The sequence below is a fragment of the Falco rusticolus genome, chromosome 6, assembly GCF_015220075.1.
Source record: "Falco rusticolus isolate bFalRus1 chromosome 6, bFalRus1.pri, whole genome shotgun sequence".
NCBI lineage: Eukaryota > Metazoa > Chordata > Aves > Falconiformes > Falconidae > Falco > Falco rusticolus.
The window spans coordinates 46,122,798-46,136,966 of record NC_051192.1 but is presented as its reverse complement, the minus strand read 5'-3'; the positions used below and the strand labels follow the sequence as shown (position 1 = coordinate 46,136,966).

The 14,169-nt window shown below is 37.9% G+C and overlaps 1 protein-coding gene across 2 annotated transcripts in view; it reads left to right on the top strand.

Annotated features, from left to right (window-relative positions):
* The window catches only part of TAB2 (TGF-beta activated kinase 1 (MAP3K7) binding protein 2), a 67,105-nt gene that overhangs the window by 14,899 nt on the left and 38,037 nt on the right, over positions 1-14,169 (top strand). The window contains exon 1 of one of the 2 annotated variants that reach the window (XM_037391358.1): positions 1,473-1,545. The exons of the other annotated variant lie outside the window; for it this stretch is intronic. The gene's annotated coding sequence lies outside the window, so the exon portion shown is untranslated. Of the gene's footprint in view, positions 1-1,472; positions 1,546-14,169 lie in introns of those variants that run through there. 2 annotated transcript variants of the gene reach the window in all.

The following is a 14,169-nucleotide window of genomic DNA, read 5'->3' as shown; positions in this document are numbered from 1 at the left end:
TTTGGTTATTACACTGTATCTTTAAGCCTGTTGTTCTCAAAAAATGACCTCTTTGAATAAGCTCTTGCATAGGAATTACCCCCAAAACCTTAAAATAACAAAAAAATGTTTGCCCCCATTAGAACAAATTTGCTTTTACTTCATTTAAGTAAGAGAAACCTATGGCTGATTGTTTAGCCAGTCATTTTCTACCTTAGGAAAACCTTTAATTTTCAAAAAGAAATAATTTTGTGTGCTTTTCAGATTGATAAAGGTTTAGACCGTGACACGTAGAATAATTTTGCATGGTGTATTTTGACATGGGAAACATTTTAATATACTGGCAATGTTTATATTTAGGATTGAAGTAGTATGAGTGTTTCCAAGTGGTAGTGTCTGTAATGAAACATTTTAACTAAAGCTCTTGAGCAGAAAGAAATATGCTGTATGTGAAAGATACAAAGAAGGCAGAGACTTTATTTGAAAAGTTAGAGAACCTAATTTTATGCTTGGATATTCTTGAACAAACTAGTTTTTGATTAGGCTTAAATGATTTATTGAATCTCTTATGTTTGGATTCAGATCTCATTACAGTCCTGATTCAAGTTTCTTCCTTCACTCTTTAAATGAGGGAAAGGAATCGGTAGTTTTGCATCACCAGTTTGTTGTTGTGTTGTTTTTTTTTTAAGCCGCCTTATGAAACATCCGATGATAGACGTTCCTAAGGGAAAAGTTTGGTTTTTTAATTTCTTCCCTCTTATTCTGGCAGTTAAGGATGTTTGAAGTATCTTTGCTCTGTTAAGGGACCATGGTTATAGTTTTCAGGTTATTTGCAATATAACTACTTAAATATCTTGGTAACATAATTAAATTATTTGGTTATTCCATATGCATTGTTTACTTTTAGCTTTAACCTCATGCATGGACAACATACATTTGCTTTTATCAGCATTTGAGCAAATAGCAAGTCAGGGACATCAGACTGGGGGGAGCAGCGAGGTCTTCTCTGATAATCTCTTCTGAGACTTTTACTCCTCTTAGTTAAGATCATGTTTGTTTACATGCGGTTTTTTTTCTTTCCTTGACAAAAAAAGGGGGACTAATTCTTAGTGTTATTTTCCCTACATATTAAAGCCATCATCCAAATTCTTGTAGGTAGCAGCTGAGGCAGTTTTCTTTTTCCAGCTCAGTCACGTCTTGGACTGAGAAAATGAAACTTAAAATGTCAAAGACTGCTAGAATTGGTGGGGAAGAATCTGAGCTTTGAATCTTAAAACCATGCTGGTATCTTATGCTTTGAAGTAGATAAGAGTTTTAGCAGAGGAGCTATAAAATTATCTTTCGAGGGCAGATGCAGTTTCCAAGAAAACTAGATCAGCACATGGTCATAGGCATATGGACTTCTGTACTGGGGACCTTGTAGTTGTAAACAGTACTTGACAGGATTTATATCAATAACACATAAGTTAAGGGACTGCTGTAGAGGGTAGTCAAAGACTGTTTCTAGTAGACATTAACAACTTACCTTTCCTCCTCCAAAAGTCTGCAGTTTAAACTGAGTGTCTGGTATGTGAGGTTTTTTCTCACTGGTGGTTTTCTCTGGACTTTCTCCTCTGTTCTTCATTTTCCTTGATGTCCTGCAAGGGAATCTGTACTGTGCTCCTTCTATAACCTTTTTCTCTAGCCTATAGTGACAGACGTGTTTCAAACTATATCTGTAGCTGGTTTTGTCTTGCTGATTGTAGCAAGTTGAATTTCTATTATGATTGGAAAGTGAAATTTCTTGCTCTAGTTGCTCTTTAACAGATGAGGGAGTGGAGAAAAAGGAACATAGGGTAATTGAAGTGTTGGTTTCTGAACAATTTGTTTGGTGATTTCTGAACCTATTTTTTGTTTACTGGTAGGATGTGCATGAAGAGATGACAGGAACAAGTAGCAAGAGAAACACTGTGCCAACTCTGGTGGTTTTTCAATGAGCTGAATGATAGTGTTTTTTGAGCCCCAGCTCCTGAAGTCAGAATTTGAATGTTCCTAAAACACAAGCTTCTGTCCTTCAAGGCTGGAGAACATAGTCTGCACATATAAAATTCAAGGTTAAAAAATTTAGGGGAGAATCTTTTTAAAAACAAAACAAAAATCTAATAAAAACCCACACACAAGAACCCAACACTTTCTAGGTTAATTTTGAATGCTTCTGCTTGTTAGGGTTTTGGGGTTTGGTTTGGGTTTTTTTAGTCTTTGGAATGAATGAACTCCAGGTGACGTGGAAATAAAAGGGGGAAGCAGGAAAGAAATGAGGGCAGGGCTGCAAGGGTGAAACTTCCTTCTCTTCCCAGTCCTTCAGTGAGATGAAATTGTCAATGTGTAGAAAAGACATTACCTCAGAATGTGAAAGTGAGAGTGTGCTGAGTTTATAACTGCTTTCAGGGTCCTAACCTTCTAGGCTGGTTTTACTCTTTTGCCTTCCATGCTGTCGGGCAGAGACCCTGTGGAGCCTTCCCATGTACCTCAGAATTCTCCAAAGCTTAGCCTCTAATGCTTAATCTGCTCCATTAAAGGGTATAACTGCTTCTTGCTTGGAATGAAAAAAAGTGAAAGAGAAAAAGAAATTATATTGATAAGAATTTCTTCCTTTCTTTCTTGCCTGAAGCCTTTCAGAAAAGCAAAGCTCACTTTTATGTGGTTGTGGCAATCTCTCTTTTCTTGACTGTTTCTTACTTTTAAAACTGAAGTCACAAACATTTCTAGTCAGCTTCATGCTGATTACCATAATTGATGCAAAATTAAGTTTGTTGTAAAGCTACAGTTGTAAAACTGTCTAATTGAAAATTTGGTATTCTAAAGCGTTTTTACAACTGAGTGGTAAAATCTGAGAAGTGTCACCATTGCTTATATGCTGCCAAGCTTGAAACTTATTTTTGTGAATTAACAGATACTGTAGAGCTCAGTTAGTTGATACGCTTTGTTCTAGCTTCATGATGTGGACAACAGTTTCTGTGTTGGTGCAGGACTGTTCTGTGGATGTGTTTGTGGGATATCTTGGGCTGACTTGAGTTTAGTCTCTTTGCCTTAGTTCATTTGCAGCTTCAGGGGACTTAATTCACTTTTTAAGGAGATTAGTGGAAAGAAAGTAATCTCTGAGCACCAATTCATCTATTACAAGACTGATGGGTACTAGTCCAATTGCTAACAAAGGAGTAGTTTGTCTTAACTATTTGGAGATTCACTGAAAGCTTGGAATCAAATATATATGATCTGTACTTCATATTAATTCAGTCTTTCAGTCTGTTTTAATCACAAAATCATGCAAGACCAAGAATTATAGAAGGTGCCTGAAGTCAGCTAAATGTTTATTTTTAACGGCTCAAGAGTCTTTAGATGTGTACGTGAAAGTGGTAAGCTTGAGAAACCAACTTTTTACAGTTTCTGTAAGCAATATTGGTATGGTTGGATATTTGTTGATGATAGCAGTAACAGTGGTCACTTTATTTATAACTAGTAACATGCTATTTGGCTGTTAGCTCTGGAGTTCAGCAGTCGTTCTGCTTGTTCTATAATTGGAAGTAGTAAGTGCCAATCTAACTACCCCTCACATTAACAAGGGAGATGCATCCCCAGTCTGTACTCTTGCCCTACACGTAGGCTTTTATTGGTACTTCTTGAGTCCCTCTTCTCACCATCTCAATATGCTAGAGACCCGTTCCGGCTCCCCCTCACCCACCAAGAACTAACTCCAGCTGCGCTGGCAGCTGGAATTGCCTCTGAGGTGCCCGAGGGAGGTGGAGGCGGGCGGGACCTGCTCCGGCAGGTGGCAGCAGCAGCCTGTTCTGCTGAGTTGGGGGGTGGCGTGAGGGGACAGAAAAATGAGGACAGGTGTATGATAAACAGATGAAGACAGTTCACTTAAGAGAACTTGCTAGCTTTTAATAAACGATGTCCTGTTAAAAGGATTTATCTTGGCACTTTGTCCGCAAAAGTTGTGATGCAGAACACTTGAGGACACCTACCAAAAGAGCTCTGCAGTAGTATTTAGAAAGGAACCTCTGTGAGTGACAGCCAGCTGCTGTTGTTTGCTCAGCTACCTGTTGTAGGATATTCTGAGAAGGTTGATTCATTTAGGTGCATCTGTGTTACAATAACGATATGGTAAGACTTACATAAGAGGAAACGTGTTTTTAAATAATGTGTTTGGGGGGTTGTGCATAAATAGGTGATACTTGGTTTGGGTGATGTATTTGGGCATGTCAAAATTCATGACTTTTACCTGACTTGCCCAGCTGTGATAAGGTGCTGGATCAAGTACCTAAATGTTAATGGGCTCCCACAAACTACAGTTTAGTTTAACTGTGAGTTTATAAGAATTTGTACCATGACAGAGTATAGTGCTGTGAAACTTGACCCCTAAAGAAGTGTGTTCAGATCAGATGAGAAACCAGCCTACTGTCTCAGGGCTTCAGTGCGGTGCTTCCTTTACAGTACAGACTACTGAGGACTTACACTACTGGACGATCACTAATTTGAGAACATGTGGTCTAGGTTTGACAAATACACTGCTTATCGTTATTTTATGCCTTTTAATTGTTGAAGAAGTGCACACTTCTGGCAATTATCTGAATAGATTTGGAATTGTATGTCCTTAAGTTCTGGGAGGATAAGTATCTGTGGTGAGATAAGTTGTATTCAGGATAGAGGGTAACTGTCTTAACCTGAATTAAGCCTGTGTCAGTGTTTCACAGTAAACTCATTTTTGCTTGAGGTTTAAAAAAAAAAAGTCCTGAGCCAACAGACTTTCCATGTATTATTGTTAATGGTTTGTTCTATTGTAATATGTTGAAAGTTTAGTAAAAGATCAAAATACTAAACAAGATCTGTTGCTCGTGATCCATCTGAGAAGTGCCCTCTGCCCAGTGATGGCTGGAAACTGTATAGTGTATTATTGGCATTAATATTGATTCAGAATAATTTTGATAAGACTCATTCTTTAATTACAGTATTCTTTCCTTGAAGTTATAAACTACTTTGAATTAAATCTGATTATATACATCTAAAATTAACAGGTGAAGAGATGCAATTATTCCCTTATCTGAGTTGATAGCATTACAATGTCTCAGGAATGATTCACAGAAAGAAACTACAAAATTGGACTTAGCTTTTTGATATATTTTCAATTTAAACATCTGAAAAGACAAATCTGATTTATTAATTTTTCTGATACATGTATGGAAACTTGCCCGACGCGTGTGTGTGCATAAGTTATGAGCTTAAATATTAGGCATTTCACAAATCAGGGATGTTTTTCTTTTATTTAAAAGCACATACTTGCTTTTGGGTATTAACTGCAATCCTTTCAAAATCTGTGCTATAACCAGAAGGAGGAAGGAGATTATGTGCCAGGGATGCTGCTTTTGAATGTGATTGACACAGGTGTGTGCTCCCTGTGTCTTGCATGCCATGCTAATATGATATAAGCCAGCTTCTGTCTGGAAGCCGTATCCACGTAGTGATGAACTTGAGCAGTTTGTATGCCAATTGCTCTTGTCCCCATGTGTAGGGTACATTTATATCAACAGAGCACAACCAGCAAGGTTTGTACCTTTTCATGGCCTTGTAGGCATGTTTATCTGATAGTTCCTTTGTACTGAAAAACTTCAGGAGTAAAGCAGATCACTAACAGACTTTTCCTATTGTTGATGAAGCTTACAATCTTACCAAGGAGGTAGGGTGTAGCCCTTAAACAAACAGGGTAGCTATTTTGGCAAGATGAGTTGTAATTTTTTAGTCTTGTTATTTTATCATAGCAAAGAAAATGCGCTTTCTTATAAAGTGCTGTAAACAGATACTACTGTCCTAGCTTACAGTTTATTTCCCCCTCCTTTTCCATTGCCCAGGATTTAAGAGAACAAACGCAGTAGCATCTTGCCCGTTTGCATGAAGGGCAGAGATCCAATACCAGGTTTTGTGTGTGAACTAGTGGAAGAAACAGCAAATGATAGAATACACTTGTTCCAGGAAATGATGATGGGGGAGGGAAGTGGTGCAGTTTTCAACTTCTGTTTTAGAAATTCGTATAGAAAAGACTATTTTTTTTATAGCCCTTGCATAGTATTTCTTGAAAAGTGGGTGGAAGCCTCCTGCACATTTTTTCTACACATCTGTGAGGTAATATTCTTCTCTTTTATTCTGCACTGTTTGGTTAATGCACTTAATCAGGGAATGCCAAATGTTTAAAGACCAAGGGTGTAGTTTCATGAGCATTTCTTTCCCTGTCAGCACTGGCATGAGCTGCCCTGACCTTAGCTTCTTGTTCCTGCCTTGCCCCTCAGTTGCACTAGTATAACTAGTTAATGTTCCAGGTGGCTATGCAGCAAAGCAGATTGTGGAATTTACCATCAGAAAAATATTATTTTTAACCTGGATCGATTCCCTGACCGGCCTCACTGCTCAGCTGCACAAACAGTTGTACCAGCACAGCTGAAGGATGAGGACTGCTTAAGCTGGTACTGCAGTGGAAAAAGTGTTGTGAAACTATGGCCCATGGCTTAAACTGTATTCTAGGTGTTTTGCTGGTACAATTATACTATGCTCGCAAAATGTTCCTCACACATGCGGCTTTCATCAGTGCAGTTTATTTTGATTGTGGAATGGAGAAAAGGATAATTTTGGGTTTTGCTCTGATACCTCTGTGTTGTCAAAATATGTAATGTATATGACATATGCCTGTTTAACTCTGTATAAAAATCATTATTCTTTACATTAAACTGTTTTGAGCTACTATGTGTCGTTAGAGAATGGAAGAACTATAAAGTCAAGGCATCCTCTGTTTATTTGTGCTGTATACTTGGAATACATGTCATGTTGAGATAGCTGCTTCCATCTTTAACCAGACTGCTATTAATCTTTCATCATCTGCAGGAATATCAATCTTTACTTTTGAAGGTGAGGGCAACAGGAAATTTTACAAGAAATTAAATTCACAATTCTTGAGTAGATACAATAAGAAGTTAAAAGCTCTGAAGCAGAGGTTTGAGATTTCAGGAAATAATACGGGATTTTTTAAGAATTCAGATTTTTTGTCACTACACTCTTAGAAAGGTGGTTATTTAGCTATGTGTCCACTTGGGAAAGGAAGCATCAAAATGCTTTTATTCTTTATCCAGAAACTCTTACTTGTCAAATTTCCTGCACCCAGGCAACTCTATTATTTAATTTCTTTTCTGATCTGGTTCTTCTATTGTTTTAGGTGTCAGTTTACTTTGGTTCTCAGTCTCATGCTATAGATGGCGGGGGCAAAGGCAGATATTCTCCCTTAGTTGGAATAGTTAAAGAATTTGAATTTTTTATGCTTCGCTTTTACGATTTGAATTCTGCATATTGCTACATATGACATACAGTGAAGAATAATTTAAAATTGTTACTTTTCTTTGTATTTGGGCACTATTCAGCTAAGGTGGGCTTCTTTCAATCAGATTTGACTAGTAATGTATTTATAGGATTTTTAAAAACTGCTACTACTGTATTACCCATTTTTTTACTCTCTTTAAGTTGATAGCCACATGTGAGTTTAAATATCTGTAAAAGTTACATTGATTTCATTTGGTAATTGGTGTGCCTTCTGTCCAATCTTCAGCTTCCAAATACCAGTCTGGAATGGGCTTTGTAATACAGGGACAATGATAAATCTTAGGTTGAAACAAACTAGTATTCTAAATGGTTCATCAAATGTTACTTATAATCATGTAATGTTAATGCCAGACACAAATCGATACTACAAATAGAATGAGAAATGTAAAGTTGTTACAGTAGAAATTTGTGCTTTGCATATTCCTTTAAGAGTTCACTATCCCTATGGCAACAACTGGAAGGAGCTTTTTCTAATTATGCAAAGTTTAAGATTTCATTAAAATGTGGAAGGGGGGAGAGTGGGGAAGCAGCTTCTGAACTTCTGTGTTTTGTGGCTTGGAAAGTAAACACAAATCTGTTCTGTGTAGGCTTTTTTTGCTGACTCCTTGTAGCTTTCCTAAGCACTGAAGAAAAAATTTAATATATGGTAAAATTACTGATCTGCACAAGAGTGAAATTGCTAAGATCTCTGATACTTGAGAAAAATATGCAATAGTTCAGAAGTTAAAAAGAAAATGCATGCAGAATGTCTTCTGAAGTTGGAAAAAGGCATATAGGCAGCTTCTTTCACTGTAATAGTAGTTTCCCTTGCTCTTGAATGTGTAAGAAATGTATCTCTGCTTCCAATGTTGTTTGTAAGGGAGTTTTCTTCATAGAATGTTAAGTTATGAGGCAAACTGTCTTTTGTCTCTTTTGTAATGTAAATTGAGATACAAGGAATATTTTTTTATAAAGGCAAGTTACATTTATTGCTGTAGGAGTCAAGTAACATTGTTAGATAAGTTTTTACTATGGAACATTTATAGTGGGTAGGGTATATTTTAATTTACTATTATAATTATTAATTTTACTACTAACAGAGACCTAGGAGCATTTCATAATTATTTATTTTGAATTCCTATAACTGAAATGACAGTGTTCATGGTAGATTTTGTTGTTCTAGAGTATGTTGGGTTGTTTGTTCCTGAAACGTATGGGCCCAGAGCTTGCCTCTCAGGTTGGTGGTACTGGTATTGGCATTTAGTTTTACTTTGGCTGTGGAGCAATCAATCCTGTTAGGACTTGCTGATGTAAAAAGAGATTGAGTTTACTGTAACTGAAACAATGAAGCAAGTGTGAATATTTCAGAATATGTTGTAACATTGTGAAATTGAATGGCTGTAGGTGTATTAGTTTTAAATTATTTGTGATAACCTGGGTTGCATTATGACAAATTCAGTAGAATCTGTGGAAGACTTGCTTTGTGTTTTACTTGCTTCCTTGGATGCTGTCTGTGGCCAGTGTCACTAAGCCTGTCTTTTAGGGACTAAAATTAGTCACGTGTATTAAACCTATATAGCTCTCATTGATGTAAGAGGGCACAGTATGGTCAAAATTCATACTGCAATGTCTTGAACGTTTGTGCAGATGTGATTTAGTTACTGTTACACACCAGTCGCCCAAGCTGCTGTATCCCCTGTGGCTCCCAACGAAATGGTTAAGATGTCTTGATCAGTGTCATTAGTACTATTATGTAATGTTAGGGGGCAGGAGGCCACCTCAGCTCCAGACTGGGCCAGGTTTCAGGGGTGCCTGGAATTTTATGCTGTTTGATTCCCTCAGGGGTCCAATCACTAGAACTGGCCCTTCTCTAAAACGTCTGTAACGGTACCCTGACAGTGTCAAAATAAGGATGTGACATTCCAATGGCAGATAACTGAGTTCTTAAAGCTACATTCAAGCTGTGAAAAGTAAGGTAGAAAGACATTTTAAGCTGAAAGGAGGTGTTGTCTTTCATTATTACTTCATAGGCTGTTGTCTTTGCTTTTGTTCTGAGGACTTCTTGTGTAATGACCAAAAGCGATTGCATGCCTGTCTGTTTCAACTAATCAGTAGGCGTTCTGGAAGATCTGTAGGATAAGAGGAAGTCACAGCTTTTCAAAATATTTTTAATCCAGGGGTTTTTTTTTCATGTAAGGAATTAAATGTACCACCTCATTTAAAATAACGATTCATTTGCAACATGGTGGTAACTTCTTTTATGGGAAGTGTAACAGTTTCAATTTCTTATTGGAAAGAGGCTACTTTTCAAGGCGGGTTGCAGGGGGGGGCAAATCAAGTTTAAAAGTCTTATCTGAAACAGTTTGATTTTGGTTTAGGGTTGTTTTTCTTATAGTTTCATATGACTGTGCCAGTAACAAATCACAGTAGCCCTTTTTGATATCTATATGCTCTTTCATTTACAGGGTTCACTGTTCTTCTAGTCAGTACATGGCCATCCTACGTTTATTCGCAAGGGCAGAGCCAGATCTGCCAGCTGCTATGACATGGGAAGATGGGAGACTTGACATTTTTTTCTGAACTCAATAGAAACATTTAGGTTGGAAAAGACCTTTAAGATCATAAAGTCCAACCATTGACCCAGGACTGCCAAGCCCACCACTAAACCATGTTGCCAAGCACTGCATCTACATGTTTTTTAAATGCCTCCAGGGATGGTGATTCCACCAGCTCCCTGGGCAGCCTGTTCCAATGCTTGACAACCCTTCCAGTGAAGAAATGTTTTCCTAATATCCAATCTAAACCTCCCCATGTGCAACTTGAAGTCATTTCCTCTAGTTATCTGGGAGAGGAGACCTACCCCCACCTGCCTACAGCATCCTTTCAGGTAACTGTAGAGAGCAGTAAGATTCTCCCTGAGTCTCCTCCAGACTAAACCCCAGTTCCCTTAGCTGCTCCTCATAAGACTTGTGCTCCAGACCCTTCCCCAGCTTTGTTGCCCTTGTATCAGTATGATACTGAAAAAGGTTTTCCACTGTCTATACTGCTATCTAAAACTTTCGTACTATGAAAATACTGTTAGTAGTGGCTTAGATTTTTGGCATTAAGAAGTTCAGCATTATAAAGTTTGAATTTCAGATATTTAAATGTTTTCTCTGTGATGCCTAGAGAGGACATCTGTCTGGGCTAGAAAGAAATAAGGCTTATTCAAATGGAACTATATTCCACTGGAACATGTAAACATCTAGTTAGGGGAGAGGTATCTAAAGGTCTCCGTAAAAAGAGTTGGGGCTTACATAAGCTACTGATTAAAGATCTACATATAGCCCAACAGTGGCAGATAAATACTTGACACAGGTTTAAATTTAATTTGGGCTCAGTGTCACAAAATGCATTGAGGCTTGTAATTTATATAGCTGTTCCTCATAGCACATTTAGCCCCATAACTTTAATTTTTTTTCTCTGCATGTTTCTCCCCACTTGAGTTTAAGTAGGCAGCTGTCAAACTGAATGCTTTTCTCCGGGTTCTGCAGGTTGTGTGTGTGTCCACAAAACAAAAAGAAATACAGTCAAATGTTGAAAATATTACACATGTAAAAGTAGAGACAAAATATTTCTATACTAATATTTAGTTTCTTTAGATACCTTTTTTACTTTGTTTAAAATACAATTGCTGATGCAAAATCACTGTAAAAGCTTAATTTACCTTGCTTTAAAAAAAGTGTAGTTCAAACAGCAGCTGTGAATCTAAATGGGCTTCAGAGTACTTCCCAATATGTCTGTCTTCTCAAAGCACAGGTAAAAGGGCTTTTCAGACTGCACACAGCAAAGAGCATAGCCAGCATGTTGTAGGATGTGGTTGGTTATTCCTTCTATTCAGCACTTGTGAGGATGCATCTGACAGACTGTCTTGAGCCCAGTGTTCCAAGAGGTGGTGACAAACAGGAGCAAGTTCAGCAGAGGGCAACTAAGATGGTTAGTGATGTATGTGGAGAGGCTGAGGAAACCCCCTATCTTTAATGTGGGGAAGAGAGGGCTAAGGGTAGACTTGCGTATAGTCTTAAGTTGTTTTAATGGGAATTACAGGCAAGATGGGGGAGGCATAATCTTCTCAGGTGCTGAGTAAAATGACAAGAGAAGTCACAGATGGCAACAAAGGAAACCCGAGTTAGACATAAGGAAAAAGTTATTCTTAGTGGGGGTGATTAAACACTGGAGCAAGTTTTCCAGAAACCTAGTGGAATCTCCATCCTTGGTATTTTGATAATTTGGTTGGCCAAGGCCGTGTGTACCTGCTTTAAACCTGAAGTTAGTTCTGCTTCAGGTTAGTCCATCTGAATAGACGTTTGGAGCTGTTGACCTCCAGAAGTCCCTTCCAACCTAAATTTTTCAGGGATTCTATGAAAATGGAGCTGGTTTTTGTTGCAGAGTATCTCTTTCAACACTTAAAGGGGACTTACAAGAAAGATGGGGACAGACTTTTTACTAGGGCCTGTAGTGATAGGATGAGGGGTAATGGTCTTAAGTTAAAAGAGGGTAGATTTAGATTAGATACTAGGAAGAAATTCTTTACTGTGAGGGTGGTGAGGCACTGGAACAGGTTGCCCAGAGCAGCTGTGGATGCCCCATCCCTGGGAGTGTTCAAGGCCAGGCTGGATGGGGCTTTGAGCAACCTGGTCTCGTGGGAGGTGTCCCTGCCCATGGCAAGGAGGCTTGGACTACATCTTTAAGGGCCCTCCCAACCCAAATCGTTCTACAGTTCCAGATCAATACTGTTTTATCAGGGATGCTGCTGGAGGTCATTTGAGATAGAGCAATCTTATATTATTTAATTCTAGTCTGAGGTGGCATAAATCAAAACTAGTGGTTCCTAGAATATGCTTTTAAGTGTTTCTTAGAAATGTTTTTGCTCTGCTTTTTTTCAGGTAGTCCCTGCTCTTACGCACCTATACTAGTTTTAGAATTGATTTAATATGCAATCCCACAGGGAGATAATAGGAGTGGAAGATATAAATGGTGCAGTCACACCACTGATCCAATGCTGGCTGCCAAAATAATATAGTACATGGCTCATAACTCCTCATATTCTGCTTTTGGTCTAGCCGTGCTTACAGGGTCTATAATTCAGATTCTTAATTACAGTTCTTGGAAATTGGGTGTAATTTGTGTCAGCCTCTTTTCATTGTTCCTCTCAGTTTAGCAGTAAAATCTTTGATTTCAGAGTAATACAGTTCCAGGCTTTTTGCACAGTAGTATTTTCCAGCGTGCGCTAATATCTGCTGGTTGTGATGTGGGTGAATGTACCCAAGGTGGTGTGAGCTTATACAGCAGTTTGTTGCTGCTGAAGCATAAAGAATAATGAAAGAAAAAAAATGGTACTGTCTTTTAATAGGTTAATCACTTGAACTTGACCCAAGGATGAGGTTAACAAATATCATGGCCAGAGCAAGAAAGATGGCAGAACTGCAATGTCTGGGAGCAGGGTGGAAGGAGAAGGAAAGATATGTACTCTTACTAAAGCTTTCAGTCTTCTCGGTGTTCTCATATAGTTTCACCCTAAATCTCTTAAGCATTTCATTAGTAAAGGAGCATGCAAGGTTGACTTACTGCCAGACAAGTAACTTGTGGTGCAAATCTTCCATCTTGTAGGAGAAAGTTAATTTGATTTTATCCTCACGGTGAGCAAGAATAGCAATAGTGGACTTGTTGAGTATTCCTCATAAGCAGTCTGGAAATTGAAGCTAAAAAACCCAAAATTAACTCAAGGTGGTTCTGTCCTTTCCTGGCTAAGGTAGTCTGCACTCTGGACTTCTGCTGCAGAAGGTAGCTGGCAGATCTTATGCTGGGCCTTTGTTCTTTGCATCTGCAACAACAAGTGGCCTTCATAATTGGTTTGAAAAGGTTCACAGACATTTTGGGTATATATACATTCAGAAGATTTTTTTATACTCCTTCAAAAGCAAAGTATGCTAGGTTTTTAATTTTCAAATTACTTTGAAGACCTAAAAATCAGAAAACTCCTAGGTGGCTGACTAGCCAGCTTTCATTTGTGTGGAAGCTGGTAGATTTTAGCTAAAATATTTTTTAGTGGTATTTTATTTTGCCGGGAGGAAAGGAAGATTTAATGAAAGACCTGAAGTAACTTGGTTTGGTAAAACTTGATGTGACTATTTTAATTAGTATGTTCAAATAAATGTTATTTAATCAACAAAGAACAGTAAAGTTATAAATCTTCAGGAAGAGTGTGATGAATGTTACCCATAGTGTCTTTAATCTGAATGAGCGCAATTATCTTTTTAGCAACTATATTTTTTCTTTTTCCATTCATAATGTTTTTACCATAAATCATTCTCTTAGTTTGGCAGTCTGAATTATAAGAAAAGTCCTGCTTTTGACACATTATGATCAGTATCATTACCATCCTGGACCAATGATTTAAGTTACTTGATTATTTCTAGATTAATTGATCTGATTGATTTGTTCTTGAAATATGAGTATATAAAATAAGTGACTTTTTGCATACAGAGCAGGAAACTGAGAGCACTTTCTGAAAAAGAGTATGTGGAAGATAAAGGGAATACTTGTAGTTACTCTTAAGCTTTTTGGATTCCTTGTGGCTTTTTGTGACACATACGTTCAGTGTTTGGTGAATGCCAGTGAAAGTGTAATTTGATCATGGAGCCACGTTTGGTAAATACTAGTTTTGTGGGGACAGCCTGTTCTATCCATAGGAGAAAAGCTCACTGCCAAAATATAAATGCTTTCTGTTTTATTTTGTTCTCTGTTCTTTTGCTCTAGACTACTGACATG